At 44.9% G+C, this 12,232-nt stretch overlaps 1 long non-coding RNA gene across 6 annotated transcripts in view; it reads left to right on the plus strand.

Moving 5' to 3' along the window:
• The window catches only part of LOC127486125 (uncharacterized), a 149,134-nt gene that overhangs the window by 39,512 nt on the left and 97,390 nt on the right, over positions 1 to 12,232 (plus strand). The window contains exon 4 of one of the 6 annotated variants that reach the window (XR_016221059.1): positions 2,015 to 2,115. The exons of the other annotated variants lie outside the window; for them this stretch is intronic. This is a non-coding gene — a long non-coding RNA (uncharacterized LOC127486125). The remainder of the gene's footprint in view (positions 1 to 2,014; positions 2,116 to 12,232) is intronic. 6 annotated transcript variants of the gene reach the window in all.

Consider the following 12,232-nt stretch of genomic DNA (forward strand, 5'->3'; position numbering starts at 1 on the left):
AAGACTAGTTTTACTAGTTTTACCATTAATTCTCATAGTACAACTTATTAAGGACAGAGGTCCTACATGGGGAACAAGTGCACAGTGACTCTGGCCCAGTTTTTTTTTTTTTTTTTTTTTTTTTGACAGGCAGAGTTAGTGAGAGAGAGAGACAGAGAGAAAGGTCTTCCTTTGCCATTGGTTCACCCTCCAATGGCCGCCGCGGCCGGCGCGCTGTGGCCAGCGCACCACGCTGATCCAATGGCAGGAGCCAGGTGCTTCTCCTGGTCTCCCATGGGTTGCAGGGCCCAAGTACTTGGGCCATCCTCCACTGCACTCCCTGGCCACAGCAGAGAGCTGGCCTGGAAGAGGGGCAACCGGGACAGAATCCGGTGCCCCGACCGGGACTAGAACTCAGTGTCCCGGTGCCGCAAGGTGGAGGATTAGCCTGTTGAGCCACGGCGCCAGCCAGCTTATTTTTTAAAACTGAATTTTGAGGCTTTTGATTTCATAAGGCTGACATTTTTTGCCTGGAAAGCCAATACTTTCCAATGCATTCTCGTTGAGCAATGTGGATGTTTTGTTCAAATCCTAAGCGAAAGTCAATTACAGAGTAAAAGGGAAGGTAAAATATATACAGTTATAAGCCAGAACGTAATTACAGTCGTGTCACGTGATGGCAGACCTGTAACACTGCTAAGGCTGCATGTTGAGGACATTCTCTAGCCTCAAGAACCTACATTTTGTATAAAAGTAAACTGAGGGACCTGGTGCTGTGGCGTAGTAGGCTTAGCCTCCACCTGTGGTGCTGGCATCCCATATGGGTGCCAGTTTTTGTCCTGGCTACTCCTCTTTCAGTCCAACTCTGTGCTGATGGCCTGGGAAAGCAATGGAAATGGCCCAGGGGCATGAGCCCCTACACCCACGTGGAAGACCCTGAAGAAGCTCCTGGCTTCCGATCAGCTCAGCTCCAGCCATTGCTGCCATTTGGGGAGTGAACCAGCAGATGGAAGATCTTTTCTCTGTCTCTCCCGCTCTAACTTTACCTCTTAAATAAATTTAAAACATTTTTTTTTAAATGGGAAGCTGAAAATAACTTAAGCATCCTAAAAATTCAGAGAAGAGTAGAATGAATCAAATGGGGGGAGCAATAGATGTCAGAGGAAATGAAGGTGATAGAAAATAAAGAGGAACTGTTCACAGCACAGCCTGTGGAGGGATGGAGTCTGTGTTGCACTGGGGTTTTGCCCTTGCATTATCAGGCTACTGGTGCTCCAGCTCTGCTAAAAGCTCAGGTGCAGGCCCTGAGGGGCACAAAGGATTTGCTCTGGTCAGAGTTTGGTTGCTGTGGTAACAGTACTCTGTGATGGTGGTGGGGCTTTAAGCCGTGACTGGGTCAGAAGGGCTCTGTCCTCCTGAAGGGGCTGATCCCAGTATCACAGGAGTGGCTCAGTCCTTGAAAGAGTGCATTCTTGACAAAAGAGCGACTTTGCCTGACTCTTCCTCACAGGCCCTCCACCCTGTGTAACACCCCGCCAGAGATGGCTCTTCACTGGGAATTCCAGCCTACAGAACCCATATGAGCGCCTGTTGTTGATAAACTGCCCAGTCTGTGGTGGTCTGTTACAGCAGCAGAACATGGGCTGGGACATGGGCTTCTGCCAGTGTCTGATCCTGCTATCTGTTGAGCTTGGTAGCAGTCCTAACAGTAATTGCTGTGTTTCCTGAGCACTTACTCCATGCTCGTGGCCTTGCTGCATTAGCTTATTAATCTTTACAGCTTCCTACAAGGTAGAGACGTTTTCCACACTTCCAATGCTAGGGAATGAGCCCTAGTTTAGAGGTTTCATTTATCCAGTGGTGACTTCCTGAGTGTTTACTTTGTGCTAGGCAGCCTTCTCAGTGAAGGTGCAGTGCTGAACAAAACGTGCCTGTATGGATTTCTATCCTAGTAGCAACTGCCCGAAGTTACCAGAGGGGAGTTGTGAAGCTGGCTCACGTCATTAGTCACTTCCAATCTGCTTTCCTTTTTCAGCACCACACCCTGACCACATGGCTGCTGACCACTGCACCGGCTTCACAGGGGGCTGCACCTCAGCGTGGAGATGAGCAATGGTGAACACACAGAAGGGCCTGGTGAATGCCAGCCCGTGTGGCTCACATTCACTTTGTTGTCGCGTGGCCCTGACCTCTTTCAGCTCTCATACACATGTCCCGAGCAGAAGGTCCAGTACCTTTGTGTGCTCAAGGATTTAACTTTACCCAGAAGGAAGTCTGGCCTGTGTCCTTGGCTTCTGGGAGGTTATCTCTGCGTCTTTGGAGTGTGACCCATGACAGGATGGTCTTTGTCCACCTAGGAGCACTGGGTCCTGCTGCAGAGTCTACAATACAATTTGGGGATGGGGCTAGCCGTGTGAGTCAGTCTCAGTGGGCACTGGCCATGCTAGAAGGAACAGTGATGTGAATGGCGGCTGTCTATCACATAGTGTCCGGTGACCCCAGAGGCACTGAAGACTGAGATCGAGCATGTAGACAGTCAGTCATGCCTGTGGGTGGAGCCCCAGTGAAATCCCTGAACACCAGAGCTCGAGTGAGCTTCCCTGGTTGGCAGTACTCTGCGTCGTCACACACGATCGCCAGGAGAGTGACAGTGTCCTGGCTCCACAGGGGGCGGACAGCAGGAAGCTGTGTCCTGGGTGCTTCACCCATTGGCTGAGCCAGTCTCTGTCCTTTCCCTGCATTAAACCCTAACTGTGAGTCTTTCTGTGAGTCCTTTTGATTCATTATCAAAACTGAGTGGTTTGAGGGAACACTTGAGCTTGCAGTAGGGGTCAGAATGGAGGGCCATCTTGTGGAATGTTCCCTCAAACTTTGCACCAAACTTCAAACTTCATGCAGTATACTTCCCAGGTCTATTTTGGGGATACATTAGATTGAGAAAAACTGAAACCAGTCTGCATAATAGGAGAATGCCCCAGCTTCATGCTGGAATCATTGCTCCAGCAGTGGCCAAGGCAGCCTGTGCCCTGAGAACAGCAATAGCAGGGCAGGGACAAGTTCTGAAACCAGGCCCCAGGGCTTGGGGCTCAGCCTCCATCAAGGGTGAACGTGCACCTTAGGGTGTGCAGCTCACACCTCGGGTGACAGCTACTTCTTCCACGGCCTCAGAACGTTTTCCCTCCTTTATGTGATTACTTATTTACATCCTCTGTCATCCTAAAGGGATTGGAAGTAACTTGAATAGGTATGTATGTGCTCCAGTGAACTCACTTTCCAAAAAAAAAGGGGGGGGGAGGGAAGTGGCAGAGGAAGAGGGAGGGGAGCAAATGGGAAAGGAGCGAGAAGAAGGAGTTGGGTTGAGATTGACATCCAAAGTGCGCACCATAAACATCGCTTGCATCTATTCATTACGTTGTTTAAAGCCTCCATGTCCTTATTTATGTGCGTGTTTGTTTATTTACTTCCTTATTTATTTATTTCTGGCCTACTTACTCTGTCTCTGACTTTTCATTGCACTAAGAGCCTTCTACTGTAATAGTTGCTTGTCAGTGTTCTCCTGCATTCCTAATGGTTTTTGCCTTACGCTACGATGCTGTGTGATTCATTTCCAGTGGTTCATGATTGTTAGGTCTTCATCATGGGCTACACTTTCTAGCTATGCAAAGTAAACCATTTCTCTACTTAATGCATTTTGCTGTGGATTCTATCTTGATAGTAAAATGGATACTCCTAAGCTATTATCTGTGAACAGCCACTATACCCTTGAGTAACTTTTTAATGGCAAGGTTTCAGTGTCATTTGGTTTTGTTTGTTTCTGATAAAAGCAGTATATATTTGTATTTGTTTTCAATGCAGTCCCGGAAATCTTGAGTTTGACAGAAGAGTTTAAAGTGATTGTGTGTTATCAGAGTTGATGTTTGGTATTTCTCATTCCCACACTAGCAGGTCTATCTTGAAGTTTCGGATTTCCTTCATCCATCTCCCCAAGTCTCCACCGTCTCCCTCTAATTAACATTCACCTCTTCTTCCTTACCTCCATAAATTGTATCACCAGACACCCAAATTATTGCACATAATATATGCACATAATATATGCACATAATAAAAAACACAGGGGTCTGTGTTTCCAACAAGCTTCTCAAGGAGGCACTCATGGTGGCTTGGGTGCAGATGGGAGAAGCATTATATGTCAGCTACACTGTTGGTTTATGGGGAAGGAGCAGGCTGGCAGATTGGGGACCCCCATCACCACCAAAACAATCTAAAGAGCTTTGCTTGGGACACAGAGTTTCTTCCATGTGGCTGTTCCAATGCATTTTTTTTCACTATTGCCCTTCTAGTTGTCTACTAGGGAGCTCTGAGTTGCTCTGTTCTGTTCATCTTCTCTTTCCAAGGTCAGCACACTTGTCTGGGACATGTCCACTTGCACATCGATTTTTAGAACATGCTTTACTTCGTTGGTGTTGGACTGAGGTCAAAGGCCTCTGCTTCTAGAAGCTGTGGTTCATTTTGGTGGGGTGTTGGGAGAGAATTATTATCTCTGTAGCTGTGTGAGACCCAGGTTTTAAATCAGTTACTATCAAGATGCCCTGGCATACTCAGGCTTATGTGTTTTTTTGTTTGTTTAATCTTCAGCTTAGAGCTTCCCCTGGGTTATCTTAGAACAAATTTTATTTATCCCTGTTGTTTTGGGCAGTTTATTATCACTCTTACTATTCTGACTTCTGTTTCAATCCAATTTTATCTCATTTCCATATTCTTGACAATTCAAAAATAATTTTTGGGCCATTGAAAACAATTTCTTATTTCCAAGGCTGCTTCTGGTTTCATTACACTAATGAATCTCTTGGGAAAAAGGTAAATTTATGTTTCTCTTTATGGATGCTTGGAATTTCTTTGATATCAGTCTATTTCTTTCTTATCAGATTGTATTTTTTGATTCTACTGATAACATAAAAGAGATAGTTTAATTCTGTTTTCCCCCATAGAGTATGATTTTAGAGAGTTGCTTTATCTCTTTTTCTCTTAATGATTCACAAAGTCTGCAGGGGCCTCTGTATCCCTCCCTGCCCCCTAGTTTTTTCCTTTTTCTATTTACTCATTCTTCACTGCAGAGCCATTTATCCAGGCACAGTATTTTGCCAAGAAAACTTTCAATTCACTTCTGACCAGGTACAGGTTATAAAAAGAACACCCCTTGCCAAGAAAGGTTGCACATTGAATTTCCTGAATCAGTCACTTTCATTGGCGTTTTATTCATCCTGTGCTGCCAGAGGCCACCAAGTGCCTTTTCAAAGTATTCCAGGAGTGGTGGTCTTCAAATGGTAGCTCTTGAGTCTACAGGAAATGGAAATATAACTACTAAATCATTTTTCTGTACTATTGACAAATGAATAAATGATGTAAGTAATGAGCAACATGTAATTTTGCTCCTGAGTTGTCTCTTTCTCATGCTGTTTATGGGATGAATTGGAAGAGGGTCAATTCTACAGGTCATGGGGTTTCGTTAAACATATTACTAGGGAGGGTTATAAAGTGAAGATCAGCAAGGCAGAGTTCTGGGTTCCTGATCTCCAGGCATCCTTCCGGGATACCCCTGCACCACAGCCTTTGGGATTTGTTTTGTCTGTGCTCTGCAGGAGGGGCTTCAGTAGAGTGACCACCTCCCTTGCTAACCCTTTTAATCTATGCTGCCTTGGTGGTGACAGAAGAGGTCAGATGCAGTTTGTTTAGGGAGGTGTTGGAATATGTATCAGGAGATGCTGGGAGGCTCTGAGAAACTGTAGATCTTCTACTGCTAGGACGGGGGCAGAGCTCCCCATGGATGACTGGGCTCAGGCCAGTCACCTACCACTGGGTGTTGGAGTAGTCCTTGGTCTTGGTCTCAACCACAGTGCAAAGCACTTTCCAGAGAAGTATCTAGGGATCATTTTTCCGATGACCCCACCCAATTTTCCACAGATTATAATTCATTAAGATGTCTAAAATTTGGTCAATAAAAAGAGTATCTTTAATTTCCCATTTAATCTTGAGAGTCTATGAATCTGTGGGATTTTTTAAGTTTATTTATTTGAAAGGCAGAATGACAGAGAGTTGGAGAGAGAGAGAGAGAGAAAAGTTTGGTTGATTGATTTATTTCATCTGCTAATTTTCTCTCCAAACTGCCTGCAACAGCCAGGGGTAGGCCCGGCTGGGGCTGTGAACTAGGAGCTCCATCTGGGTTTCCCATGTGGATGTTACAGGCACAAGTATGTGAATCATCATCTGTTGCCTCTGGAGTGTTCTTGAGCAGGAAGATGGATTGGAGGTAGAGGCAAGACTTGACCTCAGGCACTCTGATGCAGGATGTGTGTCCTAGGCAGCAGCCTACCCTCTATCACAACACTCATCCCACAAATCTGTGATTGTAATGCAATCTGTTTTTAAAGTTGTCACATACATATTTATCTTTTTTACTATTTTACTTTGAAATAATTTCATATTTCTGGAAAAGTTGCAAAGATAACAGAATTCCTGTTTAGCTGTGAAAGAAGAAGGACCTCATCCAATATGTCCATATCCATATGTCCATATCCTAACCTCTAGAACCTGTCACTGTGTCACCTTGAAAGGCAAAAGGGACTTTGTAGCTGTGATTGACTTACGGTTGTAGAGAAGGGGATGCTACTCTGGTTGATCTTGATGACCCACAGTAAGCACAGGGGTCCTGATAAGGGAAAGGGGAGGCTGGGGAGTGCAGGAGGGATTTGGAGATGCTGTGCTGCTGTCTTTGAAGAGGGGACAGGGATATGAGCCAAGCTGGAAGGTGGAGAGGCAAGGAAACAACTTGCTGAATAGGCCGAGAGTTTTACTCTGGGAACAGGAGAGTGTTCTGGAGACAGATGGCGGGTGGTGATCATTGCACAGTAATGTACACGTGCTGAATGCCACTGGTAAATTTTATGTTATGCACATTTCACCAGTTCTCTAAAAAGGAAAGGAAGGGGCCGGCACTGTGGTGTAGTGAGGAAAGCCACTGCCTGCAGTGCCAGCATCGCATATGGGTGCCGGTTCAAGTCCTGGCTGCTCCACTTCCAATCCAGCTCTCTGCTGTGGCCTGGGAAAGCAGTGGAAGAAGGCCCAAGTCCTTGGGCTCCTGCACCCACGTGGGAAACCAGGAAGAAGTTCTGGCTCCTGGCTTCGGATCAGCCCAGTTTTTTCTGTTTTGGCCATTTGGGGAGTGAGCCAGCTGATGGGAGATTGACACTCTCTCTCTCTCTCTCTCTCTCTCTCTCTGTGTGTGTGTGTGTGTGTCTTTGTGCCTCTGCCTTTCTGTAACTCTGCCTTTCAAGTAAATTAATAAGCCTTTTAAAAAATGGGTGGGGGGAACAGATTCTGCCCTAGAGCCTCCAGACGGGACATCTTGATTTTAGCCTAGTGATGCATCTGCCCTGTAGAATGATAATGTGCTTGTGCTGTTAGGTCAGAAAGTTGTGGTCCTTTGTTATAGCATCAATAACAAACCAGGCCAGTTCCCTTCACTTAGTTTTCCTTAGTGTTAAATCTTTTGTAAACATGCCCTGTGTATTAAAACTAGGAAATTAATATTGGAATGATCTTGTTAACTAAACTTCAGGTTTCCCCCAGGTTTTCCACTGGTGTTCTTTACCTGGTCCCCTCATCCAATCCAGGATTGCATTTAGCTTCCATTTACTTTCATTAGTCTGGTCTAAACTGTGACAGTTTCTCCATCTTTTGGTTTTATGAGCTTGGAACTTTTGAAGAGTCCTGGTCCGATACTTGTGGCATATAAATCAATTTAGGTTTATTTTCCTCATGATTAGAGTGAAGTGTGGGTTTGGATGAGAAAACCACAGAAGTGATGTGCTCTTCTCATCATATCACACCAGAGGCTGTCATGTGATATCAATACATTCTATTATCAGTGGTGACAGTGGCTGAGAGAGTGATAGTGCATTTCTCCACTGTGAAGTTCCTGTTCTCCATTTCCAGACTTCCCTCTATAAAGTTGCTGCAGTTTTATTTCACAGTCTCTATTGGTAAAGGTATACGAGATCTTTCAGAGTCACCCGAATTGGGTGTGAATGCCAGATGTGCCACTTCCCAGTTTTACAAAGTTGGAAAATCAATCTCATGTCCATGAGCCTCATGCCTTTCTTTTTTTTTTTTATTTATTTGTACTATTTCTTTTTTTTTTAAACTTTTATTTAATGAATATAAATTTCCAAAGTACAGCTTATGGATTACAATGGCTTCCCCCCCATAACGTCCCTCCCACCCACAACCCTCCCCTTTCCCACTCCCTCTTCCCTTCCATTCACATCAAGATTCATTTTCGATTCTCTTTATATACAGAAGATCAGTTTAACATACATTAAGCAAAGATTTCAACAGTTTGCTCCCACACAGAAACATAAAGTGAAAAATACTGTTTGAGTACTAGTTATAGCATTAAATCTCAATGTACAGCACACTAAGGACAGAGATCCTACATGAGGAGTAAGTGCACAGTGACTCCTGTTGTTGACTTAACAAATTGACACTCTTGTTTATGGCATCAGTAATCACCCTAGGCTCTTGTCATGAGTTGCCAAGGCTATGGAAGCCCTCTGAGTTCACTGACTCTGATCATTTTTAGACAAGGCCATGGTCAAAGTGGAAGTTCTCTCCTCCCTTCAGAAAAAGGTACCTCCTTCTTTGATGACCCGTTCTTTCCACTGGGATCTCACTCGTGGAGATCTTTCATTTAGGTTTTTTTTTTTTTTTTTCCCCAGAGTGTCTTGGCTTTCCATGCCTGAAATACTCTCATGGGCTTTTCAGCTGGATCCGCATGCCTTAAGGGCTGATTCTGAGGCCAGAGTGCTGTTTAGGGCATCTGCCATTCTATGAGTCTGTTGTGTATCTCACTTCCCATGTAGGATCGTTCTCTCCCTTTTTGATTCTATCAGCTAGTATTTGCAGACACTATTCTTGTTTATGTGATCCCTTTGGTTCTTAGTCCTATCATTATGATCAATTGTGAACAGAAATTGATCACTGGGACTAGTGAGATGGCATTGGTACATGCCCCCTTGATGGGATTGAATTGGAATTCCCTGGTATGTTTCTAAGTCTACCGTTTGAGGTAAGTCAGCTTGAGCATGTCCCGAATTGCACATCTCTTACCTCTCTTATTCCCACTCTTTGTATTTTTTTTTATTTTTTTTATTTTTTTAACTTTTATTTAATAAATATAAATTTCCAAAGTACAGCTTTTGGATTATAGCAGCTTTTTCTCCCCCTAACCTCCCTCCCACCCGCAACCATCCCATCTCCCGCTCCCTCTCCCTTCCCATTTACATCAAAATTCATTTTTAATTATCTTTATATACAGAAGATCAATTTAGTATACGCTAAGTAAGGTTTTCAACAGTTTGCACCCACACAGAAACACAAAGTGTAAAGTACTGTTTGAGTATTAGTTAAACCGCTAATTCACATAGTACAACACATTAAAGACAGAGATCCTACATGGGGAGTAGATGCACAGTGACTCCTGTTGTCGATTTAACAATTGACACTCTTGTTTATGGCATCAATAATCACCCGAGGCTCCAACGCCGATCTTATTTAGACAATGTCATAGTCAAAGTATCATTTCCGAAATGAAAAGACTTGAAAGTCATTACTCTCCTCATTACAACAATAATAAGCTAAACAAAACAAATATCAACAGCTTCTCTGGGCACACTAAGGAGTTGCAGTTACAATGCAATGAGCACCCAGGAATCATCAAAGGTTGTAAAGCTGGAATCATAGCTGGGACCTGCTTATCTGGAACAGAGCCCTGGCTGAAGCACTTAGAGGGTAACTTTGTGTGAAGGCAATTTTACCCAGTGGCTGGAGGCCATTCCTACCATGAATGGGAAACTCCCAGGCAACATGGACTTAGGGATCCAATACTTTGCTTTATCTTGAGGAATCCCACCAACTTTTCACAGTAGAGGGCTTAGAAACATCATTTATTAGCTATGACAGGGAAGAGGAACAGTAACCATTGTGAAATAGGATGAAAACCATCTTCTTATTTAAAGGCTTAAATGTGAATCGTTTAAATATATTCATTAAAAGATAAAGATTGACAAAGTGAGTATAATAACAATATTCGGCTACATCTTGTCTTTTGGACATTCACTAAATATACTGATTCAGACAAGTTCAAATAAAGCGATAGCAAAAGATATGTTAAAACTAATTGAAAGAAAGCTGGAGGTACTACACTAATTTCAGATAAATGGAATTCAGAACAAGGAAAATTATCAGAGACAAACAGGAAGATTACTTAATGATTAGGCAGCCATTGCTTTAAAACCTAGCAAATTTGTGTATACACCTAAATTCAGAACTGCAAAATACACTTCAAAAACCTACAGAATGAGGGTGGGCATTCTGGCAAAGCAGGGTACGCCACTGCTTGGGACACCTGTATTCCATTTTGGAGTGCTGTTTGGAATTCTAGATGCTCCCCTCTCAATCCATCTCTCTGTCTTTCTGCTGCATGGTTGACCAGGATGGAATTCCTGGCTTAAGCCTGCCTCATGCCTTTCTTTGTAAAACTGGAAGAGTGAAAGCTATGGCTGTCGTGAGGATGACATGAGATGGCACAGCTAGTTACTGAGCAAGTACTCCTTCATCCTCCACAACTCGGCAAGAGTCAGGTTGAAGGGAAAGGGTGCCAGTGGTGGGTATCAGTGATGGACAAGTGATGATAAGGACTGTGCCAGCTGAGAGCTCACCATGTGACAGGAAGGGTGGCCATGTACATATCACAGATGGGGCCTGCAGAGCACCGTGAGAGTGCACAGTGTGAGCCTCTTCCCTGGATGTCAGGAAGGTCGCTGGGCATGGTGCTCGGGAGGTACACAGAGCTCTCTGCTCTTGGGGCACAGAAGTGTGCTCTCCTTGCTCCACCCTGGAGCACGTCCTAGTCTCCCACACTAGATCACAAAAAGGTGTTTCTCATTTTGAGCCCCATGGATTCAGCAGAGCCTTTGAAATGCCAGTGTAGGTGATGATGCGCCTAGCGGGAGCTGTGTCTGCAGTGGTTTCCTCGTGTCCCTGACCACAGTCTCTTGCCTGGCCTGTGTCACTAGCCCAGTGTTGGGCATACGTGCTCCATGGAAACCTCACGTTTGTGCATGGGCTCCTTCAGCACATGCTAACTGCCTGGGATGAAATCTGTCTTGAAAACTTCCATGCATTCAGGCTGTTAAACTTTGCACAAGCATTTCACAAGGGTATACTGCCTACGTGCATTTCTGATCTCTTCACTTCTTTTTTATTTTTATTTTTTTTGACAGGCAGAGTTAGACAGTGAGAGAGAGAGAGAGAGAAAGAGAGAAAGGTCTTGCTTTCCATTGGTTCACCCCCCCCCCAAATGGCTGCTATGGCCGGCGTGCTGTGCCAGTCTGAAGCCAGGAGCCAGGAGCTTCCTCCTGGTCTCCCCTGTGAGTGCAGGGCCCAACCACATGGGCCATCCTCCACTGCACTCCTGGGCCACAGCAGAGAGCTGGACTGGAAGAGGAGCAACCGGGACAGAATCTGGCAACCCGGGGTGCTGGTGCTGCAGGCAGAGGATTAGCCAAGTGAGTCGCGGCACCGGCCTCCCTTCGCTTCTAAAGGAGAGATGAAACTTCCCGAGCCTTGTTGCATACATAGGCAGTCGTTGAAAGAAAACTTGTATATTTAAAAAGTGAAAAGTAAATGAACTCCTGCATAACCATTACTGAAGTCCAACAATTACAAGATTTGGGCACCTCTGCTTACTGTGTCCTCCCTCCTGGTTAAGAGTTTTCTGGCTGATGTCTTTAAGTAAATGCCAGGTATCCTGTCACTTTATACCTATTTTTTTTGGTGTGTATCTTTAAAAATATACAGCTTTTCGGCCGGCGCTGTGGCTCAATAGGCTCTGCCTGCAGTGCCGGCACCCTGGATTCTAATCCCAGTTGGGGTGCCGGATTCTGTCCCAGTTGCTCCTCTTCCAGGCCAGCTCTCTGCTGTGGCCCAAGTGCTTGGGCCCTGCACCCGTATGGGACACCAGGAGAAGCACCTGGCTCCTGGCTTTGGATCAGTGCGGTGTGCCGGCCACAGCGTGCCGGCTGCAGCAGCCATTGGCCATTGGAGGGGTAAACCAATGGAAAAAAGGAAGTTCTAGAAAAATGGATTTTTTTTTTGACAGGCAGAGTTATACAGTGAGAAAGAGAGAGAGAGAGAG

This window comes from Oryctolagus cuniculus, chromosome 15 (assembly GCF_051225735.1).
Source record: "Oryctolagus cuniculus isolate XC-2025 breed Fujian yellow rabbit chromosome 15, ASM5122573v1, whole genome shotgun sequence".
NCBI classification, from domain to species: domain Eukaryota; kingdom Metazoa; phylum Chordata; class Mammalia; order Lagomorpha; family Leporidae; genus Oryctolagus; species Oryctolagus cuniculus.